At 41.8% G+C, this 22,600-nt stretch overlaps 1 protein-coding gene across 10 annotated transcripts in view; it reads left to right on the top strand.

Annotated features, from left to right (window-relative positions):
- Positions 1–22,600, top strand: part of NDST2 (N-deacetylase and N-sulfotransferase 2) — a 127,456-nt gene that overhangs the window by 79,631 nt on the left and 25,225 nt on the right. Inside the window, exon 1 of one of the 10 annotated variants that reach the window (XM_038140005.1) lies at positions 6,011–13,979. The exons of 8 other annotated variants lie outside the window; for them this stretch is intronic. The gene's annotated coding sequence lies outside the window, so the exon portion shown is untranslated. Of the gene's footprint in view, positions 1–6,010; positions 13,980–14,013; positions 22,504–22,600 lie in introns of those variants that run through there. One more of the 10 variants, XM_038140004.1, reaches the window with a different exon arrangement.

Consider the following 22,600-nt stretch of genomic DNA (forward strand, 5'->3'; position numbering starts at 1 on the left):
TTGACACAAAGGGTAGAAAATAGGAAAGACAGCAGAAATGTAGGAATTATAGGAGATGGAAAGGAGACCATGCAGTTAGAATGTACAGCCAGGTAGTCCATGCAGAATCCATTTCACTCTACATAAAAGCAGAGTTATTGGAAAATTTATTATTATTAATTTGAAAGTGTACTTTAGTCTTTCCTTGTACTAGTACATGGTTAGTTCATGCTTAGCAATTCTTACTTATTGTTTAAGACTAATGTCTTAATGCTTCCTGCCTATGCCAGCAATATCCCACAGTTAAATTACAGAAAGTGGGTGCTAAAATGCCTATAGCACACTTTTCAAAAAACGTTTATTTTCCCAAAAGTGTTTATTTTCCTGTGAGATATCTCGGCTCTGTTAAGTTGTAACAGAAATAGGGAGGCAAATAACTTCTTTTCTATTATATTTTAAGTTTTTCTGGTTCCTAACTGTGTCTGTTTTGTTAGTTGGTTCTAATAAGGATTTGTCTGCCATGTCAGTCTCCTTTGCAGTCACCAGTTTTTCATCTTCATGTCTGGAGCAGGTTGCAGTAAACCAGTTCCTTTGAAACTTTGTGGAATTGATCCAATATTATCAAAGAGGTGCTGTCATTGGAACAACTCCAGAGGTATGCTAGTTTATTTAAATGGTGTGTCTTCATGACATTGTGCTACATTTATTCAATAGGGATGAATTCTAGTGCTTGGACAGGATTTAGTTTTAAACATTTTAATTAGCTTATTGGTCTGAGGTTTGAGAACTGGCACATTTTGTAGTGGATTTTTGCCAGTTACAATTTACATCATTTTTAAGGATTGGCTGTTGCTGAAGATGAGTCTGTCAAGTATTAAAGATTAATACAAAAAATTTAATTAACTCTCTGAAATTGTAAGCACTGTGAAGTGTAAAGACCATGTAAGACTAGCAACCTGCATAGCCATACCCACTAACCTCATTATCCTTTCCTCCATATAAGCATACTTTGTCCCCAAGTGGGCCTTGGAGATCTGTGAGATAAGAAATGTGAGCACAGCTGAACAGAAAAAATTAATTACAAAGCAGAAGGGCATGACTTAAGGTGCTTTGTGGGGGCATGTTCCTCCCTCCTGGATGTATCATCTGTTTGTCAATTGAATGGCTTAACTTTGACCCTTTTTACCCTATTCATCATGCATTTTAAATTAATATCATGGCTGGGGAATGCTGCATTCAATATATGAAGAGCTTTTCCCCTCCCTTAACATGGAAGATGAAAAGTAACATTATTGTTAGGTTTACTTCTATAAATAGAGATGCATGTTCTTCCTTTCTTTCACCTTCTTTCACAAAATGATTAGTGTGCTTAATATATTACAAAACTCTGTTAGTCTCTGAGATTTTATTTACTGTATCTGGTATTAAAGTTATTGATCCAAGGCCCACGCCAAACTGCCAAGGTCTGTCTGAAGGCCATGCTTAAAGGCTTCAGAAATCAACTTAGGTTTTGATTATGGACAACTTGGAGGGCTTCCCAGAAAAGACCTGGACAGCTGACAGTTAAGAGATGAATATTGCTTCCATTGATTTTTAAATTTGTTCCTGCAACTGCTATGCACCAGCCTTCTTGTGAGGGTACAGCATGAGCTGGGAGCTGAGGCAAGTCAGAAAGTAAGGGTGACCCCAGTGCAGCAGTGCCACCACCGATGGGGCACGGTTCCACAGGCCCCTAGTGACGGGGTTTGTTGACACTCCCAGCTGAGATGGAGCAATGAGGTTCCATCCAGGAGTTGAAGACATGGCTGGAGACAAAGCAGCAGCGTGGGTCCAAAGGCCACCCAGGAGACAGGGCCAAAGACAGAACTGGGTTTGAGTTACACCATATATATGAGGGGTCTTTCCAGAAGAAGAGCTTCCTCCAGCCTAAGTCAATCCAGGAGGTGAAGCCAGAGGCAGGGCTGCAGACAGGTGTACCTGCAGCCAAGCTCAGGCAGAGAGCCGGGGGCCAGGCCCAGCCTTAAATCAGGCTGCAGAGGGAGGGCATGGAGGTCAGCTTGAGAGCAGTCCATGTCATCAAAGGCTGATGGTGCCCTCAGGTACTGACACCTTTAGTTCCTTAATGGGATGAAAGGTTGCTTGTTCCCTGTAGTGCTGTCTCACATGAATTTTAATTATATAACTGGTACCAATAACAAAGCTTCTTTGTTTCACTGAAGAAAAAGAAAAGAGTTTTCACTCACATGTTTATTCTGGCTTCAGAAATTGTGGCCTCGCTGGATAGGCACTCATTCCAAATGAGGTGGATAGTGGTTCACTTGTCTCCTGCTGTTAGAGACAGAGGTGTGTTTTTAGGACACAAACCTTTTGCTGTTTGTTTGTTTTGCTTTGTTTTGTTTCCCCTCTTAATTCCAACATCAACTACAACCAGTGTGGCAAGAAGGACCTTTTCAAGACCACTCTTGTTTTCTATTTCAGTGCCAGGACAAAAAGAAAAAAAAGAATAATATGACGTAGCTGTCTTTGGTTGAATTTCAGGTAGGGTAGATTTCACCAGTGGTGACATGAACATCCAAGCCAGCTAGAAATTTACCAAAATATGTGCAAATAGAGTGAGTTGATTGAAGCTGAAGAGATTCTATCTACCCAAGTCTGCAAAGTCGATCCCCTTTCTCAGCCCAATCCCAGCCTCCATTCTGACAATGTTCACATGGCTTATTGAGGCCAACTCTTGTTGGGTTTAATTGTAGTCTTCCTTGTGCTTTGGGGTGGATCTCTGTTATCCTTGGTTAAAGAGGAAGTTCAGGAGAAGAAACTGTTTTTCTGTTAACAAGCAGATATTGGCTGGGTTAAGTGCCTCCTTGAATCTTCTATCCCTTCCACAGCTGCTAAGGTGCATGAGAAGTTTTACCTTCTCTCTTGGTGATCCCTAGAAAATCTGAGTTGTGCCCAAGTATCTTTTTTAAAAGAGCCAAGGTATATATTCTGCATCAATATTTGGGTGAGGAAGAATGGAGAAACTCAAAGGAAAACAACTTTTTCAGCTAGTAAGTGCAGTATTTAAGTACCTCGATAGTAATCTATCTTTGCTGGTATTTTTTTCTGGGAAATTTACACACAAATATGTTTGGTCTTCACTGGCTTCAGTGAGAATTTCAAGATTTATGGGACTGGCTACATTATATCCTGTGTGTTGTCTTCAGCTGTAAATATGGTAAATTGAGTTAGTGAGATGGTGGACAGAGCCCTGGGGGGACAAGATCTGTGAACAGGGTAGACGGGGGATGGGGAGGGTGTGTGTGTTACTGAAGAACTTGGGTGAGTAATTCTTACTTGGCACTTTACCATTCTAGATTTGTTACGTGTTTCTGTCTGGAGTTTAAGAGAGAACTATCAGTGCTATTGTGTCATGATGACTTACAAATAAGGGTTGATCAAGAAAAAAAATTCAAATAATGTAAGCTAAACAAGCACATGTGTTATGGCTGGGTAATTAGGACTGAATTGTGTAGTAAAATACCATTGAAATCTCACCAGAACTACCTACTAGCATGAAGACATAGTTCATGTACTTGCCCCTAAATGGTGCTTAACCTCAGTTGGGCTAAGTTATTCCTCTGCTTGCCATTGGTCTAGGGGACACTGGAATAGTTGTGGGAGTTGGCAGGGCATGGAAGTTTGGTTAAGGAGGATAAAGAAGAGGAAATCTAGCCTTTGAGAGGAATACTGAAGCTGTGATTTTAGGCAGTGAGCAAAAGTTAATTGTCTTCATGTATATATGGAGCAGTAGTAATTCTTCTTTCTAATATTTTCTAAATTAATAGATTTGAAAAGATTACCAGCAAGTGTCCAGTAAGCCTGAATCTCTATAAAACACTGGAGACTAGAGAAAGGTGTATTAAATGTATGGTGGAAACCCATAATGGAAATCTCGGTTATTCTAAAAACTGATTCTTTGTTGTGTGGAGTCAGATTTTTCTGTCATGCTTCTGATTAGTGGAGTATTAAGAGATTTCCAACCTCTGCTGTTTGCATACTGCAGCTTGAATGGAAAGGGTTTGTTTACTGGCATAGACAGGAGCTAAAAAATTTAATGGTTTTAGGTTATGATTCTATGAACATTTTGGTCAGCATTATCCATCTGCAGCTCACAAAGAGGCTTGCAGATTCACAGTGCTGCATTGTAGCATGACATGTATGTGAGATGATTTTTTTTTTTTTTGAACGAGGCAAAATAGAGAATTGTCTCCTCTCTCAGATGTGGAAACAACATTTTTCAAAGGTGCTCAACTTCCATTTATCTTTCATTGATTGATTAGAACAGCAGCTCTAGTTTTATGTGTGTAATCCTTATCCCTCAGCACCTTGTCTTTTATTCACCGCTTAGCAATAAATATCTTTGTGACTATGTGCTTTCCTTTCTGAAATACTTCAGGGTTTTTTTTCTGTTTTCATATTAAATAAATGAATGAAGAATTTGTGCTCTTTTTTTTGTGATGTAAGGTAATGTTTTTGTAATATATCTTCTAGGATTAAAAAAACACTGAGCAAATCTTTGTGCCATTGTAGGACAGAAAGAATACCTATTGTGTGCCTACTTGGAATGAATTTTATTGTTAATTCAAAAGGAAAGTAATTTACTCTTAATAAACATTTAAAAACATTTCCTACCTTAGCTTCCAAGGTTGTTTTTTTTTTGGTCCTGCCAAAACAATGAGACAGTAGGAAATATCTTTGAGGCAGACCTTAAAGCTGGACATTCTACAAAAGCAGATTAAATCATAGTGGGTAAACCCAAGAGCCTGGTACTTGACCCTTGTTTCTGATTTTAGTTTTTAGTTTGTTATTGTCAGGATAAAATTTTAAGGAGGTGCTTTTTTCACTTTATGACAGAGATGGCACTTGATGAATCAGTGAGATTCAGGCCTCTTCCGGAGTGCTCTCTACTACCCTGTAACATTCCATCGCATTAAGGTCGCCTTGTCTTACTACAGAAGTGTTTGCTGTGCACTGTCAGCTCCTGTTATAGGAACTCTTCTAGAGATGTGTGGTAGTATGTCATCCTGTCTGAAAACCCTCTACTCCCAAACCCTGACTGGGAAAGGATACAACTTAGAGCATACCTGGGGCATTGCATCTTTGAAGAGCAGAGTATGCTGCTGTGGTAGGAAGTGCCTCCTTTCCTGCCTGTCTCTCTGCCTCTCTACAGCACCGTTTCCTGTTCCCTTCTGAAGTAGAGAGCCCCTCTTGTGCCAGGCTTTCAGGAGTTTAGCTGCTGCCCCACCCCCCAACCATTGCTACCAAAAGTGCTTACACAGGGACAGAGCATAATCTGAGATTTATGTATTTGTTCTTTTAACATGTTAATTTTTTATTAGTGGTGCACAAGAAGGTGATTTTTCTTTGTCCCTCTGTAGATTTATTCCAGTCTCCAGATTCCAATAATAGTGTCTGAATATACATAGTTGATTTGCTCCCTGCACCGCCCCAAATGAGATCAGTTCCCTGAGTGAAGCTGCAAACCACATTAGGGCAAGAGAAGCAATTTACTGCAGCTGAATACATTTTCTGAGTGTAGTTTCTCTCATCTTGTCAGCTTGTCAGTCTAGAGGCATCCATAAACCCATGACAGCTTCAGAAGATGAACTCTGGCAGCAGGCTGTCAGGGTGCCAGGCACTGCTGTCTGTGGGCTCCCTTTTTTCGCTCTCCCCCTTTGCCTGCCAGCTTGCTCTCCCTCTGCCTGCCAGCCTCTCTCTTCTTGTCTCACTCTCCCTCCTCTTCCGCCACTCACTCCCCACCTCCCTCTACCTTATTGATGTGGGTTTAGGTGCTGCTGTTCTTGGTGGTGGTACCTTTTGGGTTTCCTCCTTCACTCTTGCCACTGGAACAAAATGAGAGCTGCCTGCCCATGGTGCAGCACCTGCCTCTGCAGCCTCAGTGGAGGCAGGGAGGAAAGTGGGGCGCTCTGCGTCCTCGCCTGCCTGCGCCAGCAGTGAGCTTGTTCAGTCACTTTGCCTTTGAACTGCTGCCAGATCCCTTGTCTGCCGTGCAAATGGAGTTCAACGCCCCACCGTGATTAGATGCACAGTGTGTAAGATGAGGAAGGAATGGAGGAGCTGTTCCCACCCTGAGTCACATCTTGAATCTGCCATGTGCCATGAGAAGCTGAGTACTGGACCATGCTTTCCTTTGCACACCATCTTTCTTACTTTCCCCTCATTGTTCCTGAGATTTCAGGGAGTGACATGGAATCTTTACAGAGAGGAGCTGCAAGGCAAGATACTGGGGAGCTGTGCTTTTGGACTGTTTACATGGTATTGTGCTTTGGCCCACCACCTACCTGTGGCTGCAGTATGGTGTAGCAGCTAGTCTTTAATGGTGCTTATGCTCAGCACTAATGTGCTCTTTTTAATAGCGTGAATTTATTTACGTTTTTTTCATTTGCCTGTGCTTAAAATTACAGCATGCTTAGGTTTACAAAATGTGAGAGATTTTGGCAACACTGAGTAAAGGGAAGGCAGCCACTGGTACTAATGGTTTATCCATCTACCAACTGTGCAGCCCAGCTGCCCTTCCCCAGAAAGGCCAGCTCACTGTATGATTTTTGTGGAGACCAGCTCTCAGGCTTTCTTGCTTTCTATTTGGCTCTATGTCTTTCCTTGGGTTGCTGACTGACCTCTTTGTAAGGGTAACTGCATATAAGGATTTCACTTTTAAAGGTAGGAATTTGAATCTTTGTGCCTATCTTTACTGTTCCTTGTCTAAGCACTGCCTAGGTTGTTACAAGAAAACACTGTTTTCTTTCATGCCTTGCTGTTTGACTGCTTGTTAACCAGTCATTATCTGCAAGGACAGTGCTTTGAGAGGAGGATGGAGGAGCTGCTATTCAGTGACTGTATTAGGCAGTGCACTAAGTGGAGTTGGCAGGGCTTGTATCTCATACTGATATGCCTGCTATGGTTCCTTGCTCATTAAGCCCTTTCTTAGTTCCTTCTTCTCTGCCTCCCCCTGCTCTCCTTTTCCCTCCCCACAGAATGTCTCTGCATCTAACCTTGCTGCTGGGTTAAATTCATGTTTGAAATGTGCTGGAGGAGATTGAAATCGGGCCTGTGATGGACTGGTGGCTCATTAATGCACTGGAGTCGCACAGGGAAGGTGGTTGTAGCTGCGCATGCCTTTGCCTGGGCCGCTGCTCATGATGCGCTATAAATAGATACTCCCTTGAACCTTCATTGTCTTGGCTGCCAGACTGGTAGATGAAGAGATATCAGCAATATTGGTAATTGATGAAATCACTGTAAAGATCAGACCCATTACAGAGAACATTTTAAAAATCAGATGATGCCTTATATGTTTTCTGAGGACTAAACCACAATTATTAGTGTTTTGTCACACAGCACTCTAAATTCTCATTTGCATCTCAAGAGCAAAGCTAGTTCTGCTTAGTTAATATTTAGCAAGATGAAAGCTTAGAAATGGAAATTTTATACATATTATTTTTCCTTTAACCACAGACTAGTAAATGATGATCCTTTGGTTAACAATGTGTTTGATTTCCATTATTTTTTTAGTTTCTTGGAAAAGAGATTCACTTGGAACATTGAGGGTTTTTCTGGTCATTAAAAAACTTCTTGATCCTCAAGCTGACATGTAGCTGCCATTCTCCTGGTCAAGGCACATTAAACAGAATTTGGGTCTTTGAAAATATTCTTTTATTAACCAGTCACATTCATGTCAGTAGTACAGAGGCCTCTGAAATTTGGCCAGACACTGCAAATGTAGAAAGCAAGAGCATGGCCTGGAGCACAGACTTGAGACTTTTCACAAGGCCTCTTTTCTTAATGGTCTTTGGTTTTTCATCTTAAAGTAACAAATATTAGTTAGGTGGTTAGCCTGCCTTGTAAGCAACAGTGTAGACATAGCTCTTGCTGTCTGAAACCTGCCCTCACAAATGTGGCTATATGGAAGAGGAGACACAGTTTTCAATTACCTTCTCTACCCTTCCCCTTCACTCCCCAAATTCAGCTCATAAAGGGATGAGGAAGGGTGATGGTCTCTGTTTAAGTGATGTCATATGTTTCAGGTTAGCTAAAATTGCAGTGCATTTTTTTTCCATATTGTTTTGGGATGTGGCCTTTCCATAAGCCGTCCCGTTCAAGAATCCCAAAGATATAAAGAAAAGTGTATTTTGATAGGCGTGCTTAACCAAAAGAGAGCCAAAGAACCCTGTTAAAGGGTTGCTGCTAACTCCAAAAATCTTGGATCTTACTTCACTGCTGGAATTATCAGACAGCCTCCCATGTGGCTTCTCAGCTTTGATGATTTGAAGGAAATCACTAAAAATACAAATGATTTTTCAATATAAACATTCTCTATTTCTCTAAACCATTTGAAATGCTGTATTAACTGTTCACCCTAGATGAAATATAACACAAAGTTGTTAACCCTGCTGCTGTCCTTCCTGTGGAAGAGCAATGTTAGGCGCAGTAAAATGCTGCAGTATGTCAGAGGCGTTTCAGGAATACAGCAGCCGTTTGCCTCGAGGCACAGTTAGGCTCACATTGCAAGGACCCTCTTCAGCCTGGTGTTGCCACTTGGGTACATATAGACATGTCCCTGTTGTTGTACCTCCTTTCACAACTGGACCTTGCTGAATTTTTCTTCCAGCAGAGTGAAGTGCCACTTGTAGGACAGGAGCAGCTATTAGAGTAGCTATCACTCTTCGGGGCGCCTGTTTTCTAATGCTTTGTGATGGAGTCACCTCGTGCAGTAGTAGAAGCATTCAGTTATGTTTGAAAGCTGGGAACTTTGTCTTATTCTCTGCAACACTAAAAAGAAGGTGATAGTTTCAATAACCTTGTTTCAAAAGAGACACTTGATAGTGCTCATTTGTAAAAAATGTTGGGTTGCTGGAAAATAGGAGGGGGAAGTAGTAAAGAAGGAAGGTCTGTAAACTAAGCCTGCTTGCGCACATTATGATGAGCCCAGGCATGAAGTGAAAGGAAAACTCTGAGCTCTTCATTATCTAATGCTCTCTTAGGGCAATAACAAACTCACTATATAGTCAGCAAGCCCAGCCCAGGGGTGTGTGGAGAGGGAGCACACGTTGTTCTTAGATTATGGCTGGTGCTGGAATATTTCACTGCAACTGTGAAGCCATTTTTAATGCAAAATATTCCGCAAAGGAATTTGGTTTTGTAGCTTGCTATTTGAAAAGCTGCTTTCAGTCAATGTGATGCCTTCTTCCAAACAAAAGGCTGTAAAGTTAGATATGGTATGAACATAGCATAGTCTTGCTTTTTCATACTCCTTATATGAACTGAGATTATGCAGAGACCCTCCTTTTCGGAACTGAAAAAACCCGAATGGAGACATTTACCCCTTTCTGCTTTAGTGTGTTGTGGCTTTTCAGCCTTTTTCTGGTGCTTAGTGACCACTCTATATTGTGTGCTTCATTTCAGAATAAGTAAATAATTTTTATACTGATAATTCAAATGCAGAATATATTTGTGTAAAGGCCAAAGAGTCTTCCTGGGGAGAGGGATGGGTAATGTGGGAGAGCACATAATACAAACTTCCAGAGTCTCGCACTGATAGGTTGTTTGGTTTGTATTTCTATAAGGAGCAGGGGCTAAAGATAAGGTATTACGTCTGAGGTCAAAGCATTCATGGCATTGATTCAGCCTGCAGATGTACATCCATTGGTGGACTACTCTGTTTAGCATTGTGGAGGGAAGTGGAACTCTCCCATAAAAATAGAGGACTCCTATATTTCCTCTTATTTGTATTCTTAGCAGAGCATTTGCAGAGTCCAAGGTGATTCTTCATATAAGCAGTTTGACCTAAAATAAACTGTCTTCCCCCTTTTCAATAAATTAAATGTCACTGCCTGTAGTTTAACCTCCGAGGTGGCTCTTGTTGAATGAATGTGATTCTGGTTTTGATGCAAATAGCAGCAGTGAAAGAAAGGAAATATATGAGAGCCTGGAAAAGGCAGTGGAGGGGAGGAGAATTTTCACCCCTTCCATGGAGCAGCCTTTATGTTGTCAGCAAACCAAGCTGAGTTACAGTCCTTCTGCTAATTGAGAACGGATGGAGAATTTTTGACTTTGTCTCACATCTGGTTCTCTGGAGTGTTTGCAGTAGAGCAGCAAGTGGTGGCAATCCCACGCTTACCACTGTTTTGAAGTTTGTGTTTTTCCCAGGTAACACCAGGATACCAGTTCATTCTGATACATTCACAAAGTGCTGTAGAGGCATTGATGCTCAGCATCTTCGTGTAATGTGATTCCCATTTTCCGGATGGAGTTCCGGAATGTGTAACCACATCAAGGTAAAAGTGGAGTAAAGGACTGAAGTCAGCTAGGGAATTCATTACCCTTGAATTCCCTAGCATTTAGGATGATGTCTGGCTCCCTCCCAGAGAGAACATGAAGCAGTCTCACTGTCTTAGAGATTCTTTGAACCCATTTCTGCTGTTTGTGGACCAGTGCACAAAAAGAAATTTAAGATTTTAATGTCCCACCCTGTCTCGTCTCCTGTGATAATGCTGCTTGTCCTTTTGTTCTTCTGACCCTGCAAAAACAGCAAGACAGAAACCAAATAGGGCACTGAAGTTTCTCTGGCAGCTCCTGATGTTGGTCTCTTGAACACAGATTCCTCGCCTGTGGCTCATCTGTGGAGTTTTCCTCTCTGAATGCTTTGGGAAATTGGCATTCAGATGAGAGGGCAAAAGTTGGGTCCTTAGCTTATGTATGCAGGAATTAGAAAACAGTCATCCTGTCTAACTCTGGAGGAGCTGAGTGAGAGTAGCAGAAAGCTGAAAGTTATCAAGTTTTCAAGCTGAGAACTCTTAAACCCTTACCCATGCCCTGTGGCACTGCTGCCCAGGGACAGCCTGGCTGAGCACAGGGACACCAGGGCTTGAGACCAAGGGCCGTGTCCCTGGGTTTCCTGAGGCTGAAATGACCAATGCATTTGTCAAACTGTCACCTTGTGTGGATGATGTTCAGGTCTGCTCTCCTAGGAGTGGTGGGGTGGTACTGGTGAGTTTGCACAGTTCTCCATGTTCCTCTCAGCAGATAGGGAGGTCAGGCAGCAAAGCTGGCACCCAGCAGGCAGAGAGGAGGCTGGGTTGCATCCAGTGGCAGGCAGCTGCCTCATGATGCTGCCTGGTTGTGTCAACTAAATTGTTTGGAAAAATTCAGGCAGGGCACTGTGGAATATGGGCAAAAATAAACATGAAATCACTGGGGCAGGATTCTTGCTATGGGTACCAAGATGCCAGCAGGTCCTCTGAATGTGCTTTCTGTTAACACTTGCAATCACAGATATTCTGCAAGTCACTTAGCACTTCACGGGAGAGTGGGGACAAAGTCAAAGCATTCCAAATTACTGCAGAAAGACTAACCCAGATTCATAATGAAGACTGAATTTTTACAGACTTCATTTCTTTGTTGTGTAAGAAAACAGCATGTCTTCCCAAAAAGTTCAACCTTTACATTTCTATATACCATATAGAAATATGGTAGCTATATTCTAGCTATAATTCTATTTTCTATATTCTAGCTCCCAAATTAATTATGTGAGAGTTAAGTAGACCAAATCATTAGAGTTAAAAGTAATTTCAGTATTTTACTTCTAAAATTAATGTCTAAAATTTTAAAATATGTTTATCATTATATATCTTTTCGTAACATAGCTCTTCAAAGTTGCTGTCTAGCTAAAAATTATTTATTCTTGTGTTTTGTCTGCAATGAAAAAGGTAGGAAACCTCAGAGTTGGGATCCAGACTGCCTTTGCTCTCTCATTTGCAGCATTGTTGAATAGAAAAAGGAGGAAAACATCATGTCTGGAAGTATAGTGTTAATCTAATCTAAAGCTATGAGAAAGCATTAATTATTTAGTTATAGTGTTGTTGCAAAGTTGAGTTGAATTACTTGCATGCTAAATGCAGGTGTTTCTCTCCTTTCACATCCATGCACAAGATACAGTGTTAAGTGATCTGAAAACTATAAAGTATCTGTTGCTTCAGTGAGATCAGTTAGCACATTTAGACTTGGGATTTCAACATTAATGATGAAATTTCAGCATTTTTAATGTTTCTTGGGGTTATTTTTTAATGCAGGTAGTCTAAACTGTCAGCTAACTAATACCACTTTTGTCTCTGCGTGGGACGTGGTTCACGACTGACAGGGCAGAAAGCACTGATGGAGTGTAGTTGAGGCAGCTTTAGTGCCATAATGTAGCTCTTGCCTTCCATTGCTCCAGAACACTGTTCTGGACAAAGGAGAGGGATGAATGCAGCGAGTACAGCAAGCGTGTTAGGTTTTTCACAACAAAACCAGCAGTGTCCTTAGTCAGGATATGGATGCAGTAATGTTGCGGTGTGTCTGGAATATTGTGTGACATGCTGAAATTTCAGAAGTCCAGACTGCATGAGCCCTCCTCTATCAGCATTAAATGCATAAGCTGTAAGCATGCTGGCCTGTTTCTGGTGGAATTTGTCTCTGAAGATGAGTTGTTAAGCCTTTTAGACCATGTTTCTTTTGGTTATTAGAGTAAATGATGTTTTTTTAAATGCAGGCAAGCTAGACCTAATGTCATAGGAAAATTCTGTCTTTAGCCACTACATTTCTGTCTCTTTAAGCAATATGAGCTGTCATTTTCTCTTACTCCCCTCTGACACGCTGTGTATCCCTCCAATTATCTCATCCTCCTACTCCCCTAGGGTTAGGGTTCTGAAAACCACAAACCCCAGAGCTCCAGGCACACTGCAGCTGCAAAAGGCATGCCAAGGGGAACACAGAACTGCCAAAACATGGCTTCCTCCACAGCTTTCTCCTTTGAACCAGCCTTAGTCCAAGGCTGCTTTTACTGCTCTGCCTAGGGGTTAGTGTTTTGCCTAGGGTTGGGGTTCTGAAAACCACAAACCCCAGAGCTCCAGGCACACTGCAGCTGCAAAAGGCATGCCAAGGGGAACGCAAAACTGCCAAAACATGGCTCCCTCCACAGCTTTCTGCTTCGCACCAGCCTCACTCCCATGCACCTCTTACTGCCTCACCTAGGGTTGGGGTTATGCTAGGCTTAGGGTTACACCTAGGGTTATGGGTCCAAAAGCCACAAAGCCCAGATCTCTAGGAGCACTGCAGCTGCAAAAGGCATGCCATGGGGAACACAGAACTGCCACAACATGGCTCCCTCCCCACCTTTCTGATTCGCACCAGCCTTAGCTCAAGGCTGCTTTTACTGCTCTGCCTAGGGTTAGGGTTATGCTTTGCATTTTCTTTCATGCTGCCTCCTATTCCTGGAACAGTTTCCCAATCTCTGCTGCCAAATCCTCCCTCCCTTTCTCTGCTCTTGTGAACCGTTTCTTCTAGCAATCGTTCCCAAGTTGTTTACTTGACTAATTGTCTCTCTTTTGTAGCCTTGCTTTCTTATGTCTACTGTTCTGGGTCATGTTTCTTAATGTGAGGTAGTACATATGCAAGATAAAGGAGTGTATTTTCCACTGTGTTGAGCATTGTTCACATTAGATCTTCATGCAGTGATTAGTAATGAATTCCCCTTTTCATTTTGAGTGCAGAATTTTTCACATAGTTTGCTATTTTCTGTGTCCTGGTAAAGAGCAGCCACATTTTATCTTAGAATAGTTGCCTGGTTGTGGGGAGTGGTGTCTGTATTACAGCAAGTGCCATCCGCTGGCCTATGTGTAATAGCAAAGTTCAGCCGTGCTGATCAACCTGCAGGATGTTGAAGTAGGAAACACAGGGCTCTGGGCAAACCGGCTGAGGCTCAGCGCTGCTCCTGTCATTGCACAGCTTCACTGCAGTGGTAATTATGCTGCCATGGCTGTTATTCTCAAGCATGGACAAGCTCACAGAAGCACGCTTGAGATGGATCTGCTTGTTTTTATACCGTTTTGTGTCTCTTTCTTTGGGGAACAAGTCTTTGCACAAAAACAAGCGCAGGACCCACCATACTAGTAGAAATGCTGTTGGTAAGTGATTATGTTGCTGTGTGCAAGTGGTGGATCAAGTTACTGTACTTTCTGCAATGCATTTTACAGACTGAATGCATTGTACCAGACTAGACCGAAAGAAATGTGCTCTCTGTCCTACTGAAGACCTCGCCAGACAGGCAGATGCACATTTCTATTTGGAGAGAATTTTTCTTTTCTGGAAATTCTCTTCTTTCTATTCCAACTGAGATAAGGCAATTGGATCACTAATTTAATTTTTTTAAAGTGATTTCCTGTTTTCAGTTCACCTATTTGAACTAAGCTGAAAATTTATTAAGAAAGCCAAAGAATCCCTGAAAACATTAGTGTTGTGTTAGACTAAGTTTCATAATCAACAATGTTCTGAATGCTTCTTTTTTCTTAAGTCCTACTTCTGATATCATCTGTCCTTGTCTCTTACTGCTACATATGAAAGAGAAATAGTTTTATCATAATTGTCTTATCCTGTAAATACTTATAAAAACTTACAAAATGGCTCAGACTAACTCCATTATTTTGACTCAAAGGTTAAACCTGTTGTTTCATTATCACAAACTATAAGTAAACTTAATATTTAATTTCTTCATGGAAAAAATTTTCATGCTTCAACACATAAACAGTTTCCATGTTAATAATAAAAAATTAATCCAGTTTTCAGTAATTGATTGCATTTCATTGGGCATTTTACTACTACCTGTAAATTTGGGGGAAGAGTCCCCAAGACAGCAGAGTTATTCTCCAAAACCTGTAATTGGGCTCCTTGCAGTTTTCAACACCCAGATCAGTTTTACTACAGCTGTAGTCCAAAATAGCGACCTATATTTTGCTCAAAACTCTTGAGCTTTCCTGACAAAACTTCAGTTTTATCAGAGGGTAGATTTGATTGCAACAATGGCAGCTTTTTTCCTGAGTTGTCCTGGGTACTGTTAATTAAGATGTTAATGAGGTCCTGGACTTAATTCTGCATGAATGAATATTGTAAAGATGCAGTACTTCATAGCAGAAAAAAATCCAACTTGTAAACAGTTGACTAATTAAAATTGTAAGAATATAGCATCCACTCTAGTAATTAAGTCTAGAAAACGGGAGAAAGACTAAAAGCTAGTGGCATGTAATTACAGTACAGTTTAAAATTAATATCTTTGAGATGTATGTGTTTTCAAAAGAGTTTCTTTCCTGTGAGTTGATTATCTGAAAACAAGATGGAAACGAGGGGAAACAGAAGGTATGGGGTTGAAATTATTGTTGTTTGTGTAGTGAGCATGGCACAGTGTAAGGTATGGAAATAAGCACATATTGCCTGCGATTTTGTAACAATTGCAAACACAGATGGTTTGAGAGAAAACTAAATAATTCCACCCACATGAAGACAGGGAAGTCTAACAATAGTCACAGCTTTTTATCACCCTGTTTCTCTAGCAGTCTCTATCCTCCTGTCTCTTACACATCCTTTGTCTATGGATAAGTAACAGTGTGTGAAGCTGCTGTGGGGTGCATCAAGGCCATGAGGACCGCACTAGGCTGGAGCTGCCTCACCCCACTGTGCAGGGGGGCTCCATCCACCCTCTGCTGGCACAGGCAGTATCCTCAGCAGCAGCACCCAAAGAGCACAACTACAGAGGCAGGCAGTGATGGGTGCCAGGTTCAGCCTGGAGTCACCAGGTGAGTGCACAAGGATCAGTCAGGTCAGCAAGGCAGAGCATACTTGTAGCATGGTTTGGGTCGGGCCTAATTTCAGGTGCAGCTCACAGCTCAGGAAGTGGAGGCTGGTCAGGGCATTCAGAGGCTGTTGGTGGGTGCAGTGCCCCCATTGACATCTATTTCTGCCATAATGCTTGTGAAAAGCAGATAATGACTTTTCATTGCCCAGATGGCTGTGAAGGCTCGGAGAGAGCAGTAGAGCACTTTGGATTTGCTCCTGACTTGTAAAAACCAGGTCCCCAAACCATTGTCTCACCCAGCCTGGGTAATCTTCAAAAACCTCAATTCATAGCTTTTTCACTCATTTTACTTTTCTTCCCATTGTTTGTTTTTGCTCTTTTTGCCTGGCTAGATTTATAGTTTGCTTATATCACTTTTTGTGCTTTTTTTTTTTTTTTTAACTGGAGTTTGCATTGTGTTAAGAGCTGTTTTCAAATAGACAAGCCAGGAAAAATGCAAATATTTTGTTTTCTGAGTCCAGGAGACTTGCTTATTTCAATCACACTACGAGAACTGGATAATTAGATACTGTAAAGGCTGGGAGATATGCCATGGTTGTTACACTGGGTGGAGATCTTGTGAGTAGAACATCTCAGCTGAAGGCAGGTAGGAGGGCACTGCTGTAACAGCTGGGGAACATGTTCTCTTATGAGTCCAGCAGATTCTGACCCTGAATTTTAGTGCAAATACACCAGAACAGGTGAGCACAAGAACTCAAGAGCTTTCCTGAGGTTTTAAGATTTGATAGACCGTACTTAGAGTTTTCTTCTGGTGTCAGTTTGGATAAACTTTCAGTGTCGTGGTATTAAACCTGTTCCCTAATGTCATATGTTCCTAGATAAAACTGATTGTAAAAGATTATCTCCTATGTGTTATGTGACAGGAGGAAGCAACAGAATATAGAAGATCAGCCTCTTGTTAATTAAGGTGCAATTTTCTAAGTCCTCATAGGAAGAATGGTTAGGCTGCTTTCATAATAATTACAGATGAACTTTCATAATATACATTCTATATTAAGACGCTTCAACTCTGACTGACACTGAATTTTCTTGGTTTTGCCAGTTTGACTGTATTTCCCCACTTGATTAAGTTACTTAGGAGAAATCACCAGAGAAGACGTTTTGCTTTCTGCAGCAGAATAGTTGATCTGAATTGTGATAAGCAAGGAGCATGAGAGAATGGAAATGCGATTCTTGTCCATATCTATTTCGGAAGGAACTGCATCTATTTCCTGTTCCCACAGCTAAGCTGAAGATGTTCTGCCATGATAGAGCATACGTGTTGATTCCTGATGAAAGCGGGAGGCTGAAGATGGGATATTCCCTCCCTTTGGGGTGACTGAAGGGGGGGATTGTAGAGCAGCTACTTTCGCCCTGGGGGGGATTGTAGAGCAGCTTGGACTGCCTTTGTGTTGCAAGGCTCTAGCCTGCACTCTCTCTGGCTCTCTGTCCCACAGCTCTGCGTGTCTGGGTGCAGAGAGGAGCTGCTGTCTCATTATCCCCTGCAGTGGGAAAAGGGTTAGGGTCAGAGTGGGCACAGACTTGTGTCAGGAAAGGCACAAAACAGAAGGAGAGGTATGGCCAGAATGAAACCACTGTTCTTCTGGTGGCCTGATCCCTAGACTTGAAAGGCTCAGTACCATGTGAAATGAAGCAATGGATACTTCCCTTCAGTTACCTCTGAGGAAAGTGTCTCCTTTCTCTCCGATGAGCAGTTGCATTACAGAGACCTGTGCATTCCCAGAGCAGTTACATCCCCTTAGCTGGTGGAAAGCCCTGACTTGTGTGAGCACTTCCACTGCTACAATACCTGTAGTCTTTCCTTTTCATTTCAGCAGAGGTGTGCTGCTGCCAAGCTACATATTATTCCTATCAAGCAGCATCAGTGACTGCTGAAAGCTGAAATTTTATTTATTTGGTTTTTTAACAATTCTTCAGGTTCCTTATTTGCAGATCCACTCTTTAAGCAGGCTGAAAATATGAGACAGCAAACTGTTTTCCTTTCCCAAATTTGTCCTATGCTGAGGCTGTGAAACTTGTTGAGGCTTGTGGTTCTGACATTTAACTTAAGGGAATACCCCAGTGTAAAAGTCTGAAATTCCCTTGCTTTGGAAAATAAGGTCAGTTGTAATGACCCTAAGCAGTGAGTGTATTATGATGGGGAGAAGGCAAGGAGCTGACAATGAGAGATCCTGGAAGCTTTTATAAGGAGGACCTTTTTGTTTTCAGGGGAAGGGACTGGTTGCTAACAGGCAATGCTGGGCCATGCCTCTGTCACTGGCATGTGAAGGAGTTTATTTCTTTTTGTAATATAAAAGAGCAAGGGAACAAATATCTGCTGCAAACAAAGGTATCTATTATGTACCCAAACACCAAGAACCTTGCAGGAGTCCTGGGATCTCTATGCAGCCCTCTGCGAAGCTCAACTGGAGCCAGCCTCTCCAAGATCTCTGCCTTCGTGTTGTCTTCAGACTTCATTGCACTGGCACAAGGGTAAATTGATGGCTGCAGATGGGTTTCCACCAGTCTGGGATGAGAGAAGTGCATGCAGATCTGTTTAGCTGCAGTTTGTTGCTCTTGCAGAAAGTGTGAAATTACTTACCTGTCTAGGGGTGATAATAAAATAATTAAAATAATTATTACTTCATCACACAGGTCTTCTCCTCTTACATCAGACTGGCACATTTCAAGCCTGCTGGCCAGCTGGCAGCTTTCTGGCTCAGCACAGGTCTGTACTGAGAGGCTTTTCCCTGCATGGGGACTTGCCCGAGCAAAACACAAAGCTGACTGGAGGCTGCAGCCCTGTGTGTCAGAGCAGCATGGGCACCATTAGTGTTTCTTGCATCTTTGATCTGAATTTTGTATTCTTAGGCAGTCTCTCATGGCAGGATTCTACTGGCAGTGCACGTTAGCTGAAACACATGGCCAGAGCCCAGAAATGAGCATGGCAATTTCATTGCAAGATGGCTGTAATTTTCACCCAATATGTGAAATACAAACTGCATTAATTCTCCTGAGCTTTCTACCGGTTCTTTTGCTGTGTGGCTTGCTGTGTTTTGCTGACACTACTTACCAGGGTCCCCATCTTTGTGAGAGAAGGGCTCTACCTGAAGGTCTGGCATACAGATACCACCACAGACAAAGAGAGGGGCTGTGGTATCTCAGAATGGAGCAGACTAATGAGGAATTTTGTGTCTTGATGACACCATGAAAGTGGAATGGGTTGGAAAATCAATCAGATTCCTTCTCTGATTACTGTGTAACTCAATTACTGCAGTCTCCCTGGGGCCCAAGGCAACAAGCATCTCAGAGGAAGTGCAGAAGAAAGGCCTCTGAAATAGAGCTATTGTGGACAAAGGCAAGATCTTGCTGCTGTGCATTCCAGACTGAGAGAGTATACTATGAATAATGAAAAGGGCTGGGGAAATGTACTGGTGACACTGGACTCTGGGGTTTGAGTGGTAAGACCTGTAGCTCAGCTAGGAATGCACTGACAGTTCTTGATAAAAGGTGTCAGATGATACCCAGGATCTTCCATGTGCCTTGGCATGAATGTACCAGGAGCTCCAAATACTCATATTCTGGTCAGTGGTTTTGGGTAAGTGCTGGTCCTGAGCATTTGTACTGATCTCCCACAATCATTTCCAAGCACTGGAAATATCTGGAGATCAGATGTTTAAACCACAGGGTTAAGGTTGCTATCTTGGTTTCATATCACATCAGTTGCTATGTGGTTTAGCAGGTGATAATTCAAAAAGCAGTTTGTGTTTCACATTAACACTGTATATCATTAGGAAACAGAACATCTAAGTTTGATAAAGCCTTTGTCTTAATGCTGGTGGTCTGTGGGATATCTGACCTTACAGCTGATGCTCTCTGATCTGGAGGTGCTTTTCTGGCAGGATGGGTGCCTGCTGAGCCTGCGTCCTTGGACCTCTGAACGTTCTTGCTGTGCATTCCGACTGCCACCTCCCTAAATTCACACTGAGGCAGTCCTGACAGGAGTTAAGAGTGGACCTCAGTTTATCTAGAAACCTGTTTTTTTTGTGGTGTTAGATTCCCAGGAGTTTGATGTCAAAAGAGGACACAGCTATTTTCTTTTCCTTTAAGAGGGAATAATTTTCACTGTAATTCTATTTTTTTTTTTCTTTTTCCAGTATAGCTATTTCTCAGCTTTTCGGGTATGACTGGTTTCTGACAGTTCTCCTGCCTTGTAATATAAATTCTGTTCAGCGTATTTGTTTGTTGGGTTTTTTTCTCTTTTATTTTGAACTTAAACCAGCTGATGCAGTCCCCAAAGAAAGAAATGCATCCCGTGCCAGCTGGCGTGCCCTCTGGCTGTGAAGCCTTGTTAAAGAGATCGGAGCTGACAGATTCTTGAGCAGCAATCTGATACAGGCCTTTTCTTTTTTTTTTTTTTTAATTTGCTTTTTTGAGCTCACCCTTGTAACAAATGGGGCTTGTTTGGGAGCTTCGCTAGAGGCTTGAATGGAATCATTGTTATCAAAACACTGCTGTGATTCAGAAGTGCCCAGCAAAGGGGGTTCTTCTCCCTGGTGCCCCTCAGCTGGGCACTGCAGGTGTGGCAGCCTAGCTTAAACTCTGGTTTCATTCTTATTCTGTGGAATAATCCAGTTGTCCTGTGATTTTCATCTTTAAACTGATAACTGGGAAACTGAAGCTACAGTTCTTTACAAAAGAGAGTCAGTTCAAAAGTTAAAATTAGTTTGGAGGGATGAATGAGTCCATCCAGGGAAGAGAGGTGTTTTCCATGTTGGTGCTTTGGGGATAAAGAGTTGTAAAAGTAGAACCTTGCCAGGCTTTTGCATAAATCAACATATTCTTGACTTTCTTACCATTACCCTGGTGTTTAGATTATAAATTCTACCCCAGAAACACTTGCTTGGAAATTCATAGAAGTAACATTTAGCCTCCTGAGTTCCTCTTTGCATTATTTTCCCCTGCAAAACCAACTTTGTGTCTAATACGTGTTAAAATAGTGAATCTTTAAATCCAAAATAGTTTTTATGTTTCTGTTTTATTCAGTGGAATTGACAAGCAAAAGGAAGCGAGTTATTTGGGATGGCAATAACTTGGAATTCTCAGGTTTATCCATCAAAATTGACTATTATTGGAATCTGAGTGAAGTGTTCAGCATGAATTTGTTGCACAGGAGTAGAATGAAGATCACTTCTCATATATGCAGCATTGTGATATGCGTGGAGCCATGTATTACTCTGTCTTACAAGGAATTCACCTCATAAAAAAGATACAGCATTCTTTGTATGTTTCTCTTTTACCTCTCTCTGCCCTGCTGAGTTCTGCCTCTGCCGGCTTCTGCCTCTCTGCAGCTTTGAAGCTGTAATGCCAAGCAGAAAGGTGCTAACACTGGAGTCTTCTCTGCAGAGTCAGTGAGATGGGAAGGGCTTGTTGTGGAGGTGCAAAGGCTATTTTCCGGGCTGCTTTTGGAAGGTGGCACATGTTTTTGGGTACTGAGCTGATACACTTGAATTCCTGGTGTATTACAGGGACTGAACTTGACTTGAGAAGTCACGTTCTATGCTCTGTCCAGGGAGTCATATATTCAAAATCAGTAGCAAGAAAAAGATAAAACTATACAAGTTCTGGTTTTTACATCTTCACATAGTTATTTCTCGCTTTCTCTCCCCTGTCCTTTTTCCAGTAAAAAGTTAACAGTATGTAGAGACAAAACTGAAAGATAAGTTGTCTGTGATGAAGAAAGCACTGCTTATTGTTGCTGACTGAGCTGGACTTCCAAAGTCAGCTCTGTCATTACAGAGGCCATTTGGGAATGGAGACCCCAATCCATTTTGAATCTTGGGAACAGGGATAATTCTACCAAAAATCCTGATCCGTCTGCTGTGTTGCAGTGCAACCTTCAGTAAGTTTTGCTGTGTCTCAGTTTCTCCAGTGGAAAATTATTTGTGTGATATACTTCACATTGATAGTCTACAGCTATTCTGAAAGCCTCATCAGTGCTGAGGTTTCATTGTGCACTACACAAACCAATCCCTGCTCTGCTGAGCTTATAGCAGAGGCGTTGTTTGAGGTAATACTTAATGATCATCATAAGGCTTGTGTAAAGAGCACTCTGACTCTTTTCCATCTGCTGTCATAAAGTTAGCAGTATTGTATCTCTTCATAAAATCTGTTTGTGATTTTTGTCTCTGCTTCAAGCTGCACCAACAGTTAGGAAAACAGCCTGGTGGGAGTCTTAAGAGTGGGACTTTTGGCCTCATCTGTGAACTGATATGTCCCCTGACTCAGAAGGACTTTTTTCTGTCTAGTAATACACATTACAAAATAAGCATCGGTCTCACAAGTAGTTCCTTTTCTGGTGGAGCTGGTTGTTGGAAACCCCTGCCTTTACTATATAAGAAACTTACGCATGCCTTAAACTCATAGACAAACTAGTCTTCTCATATTCTTTGTAATATCAGAATGGTAGTAACAGAAAAGCTCACAAATGGGAGGAATGGAGAAAGGATGAAGATCTCTTTTAGTAATATTATTCGCTATTGCTTTCTTGTGCCTCCTGGTGTTGCAAGCTGTGCCAGTTGAGCAGGTGGTTAGAGGGTCTGTATGTGGTGGAGCACATCTACAGGAGTTGGGGGTGTGACTAAAAAAGCTTTTTAAATAAAAAAAAAGTGGTTTAATTTTTACAGAGAAGTCATCATGAACATGACTGATTTGGTGAGCAACATCTAGCATTGAGGGTGCTCTTGCATTGTTCTGGGAGACGCGGCAGATGTGCCCCAAAAATGTACTTGTATTCCAGGAAAGGCTCCAGGGTATTGCTATGGGTAAGTCACACTGCTGGTGGGGGAGAGAAGACTCCACTGTGAGTTTTGCTTTCTTTGTAAACAAAGAAATTTAGTTCTTTTCTCTGGTGTTTGTTTT

Source organism: Motacilla alba, chromosome 6 (assembly GCF_015832195.1).
Source record: "Motacilla alba alba isolate MOTALB_02 chromosome 6, Motacilla_alba_V1.0_pri, whole genome shotgun sequence".
Lineage (NCBI taxonomy): Eukaryota > Metazoa > Chordata > Aves > Passeriformes > Motacillidae > Motacilla > Motacilla alba.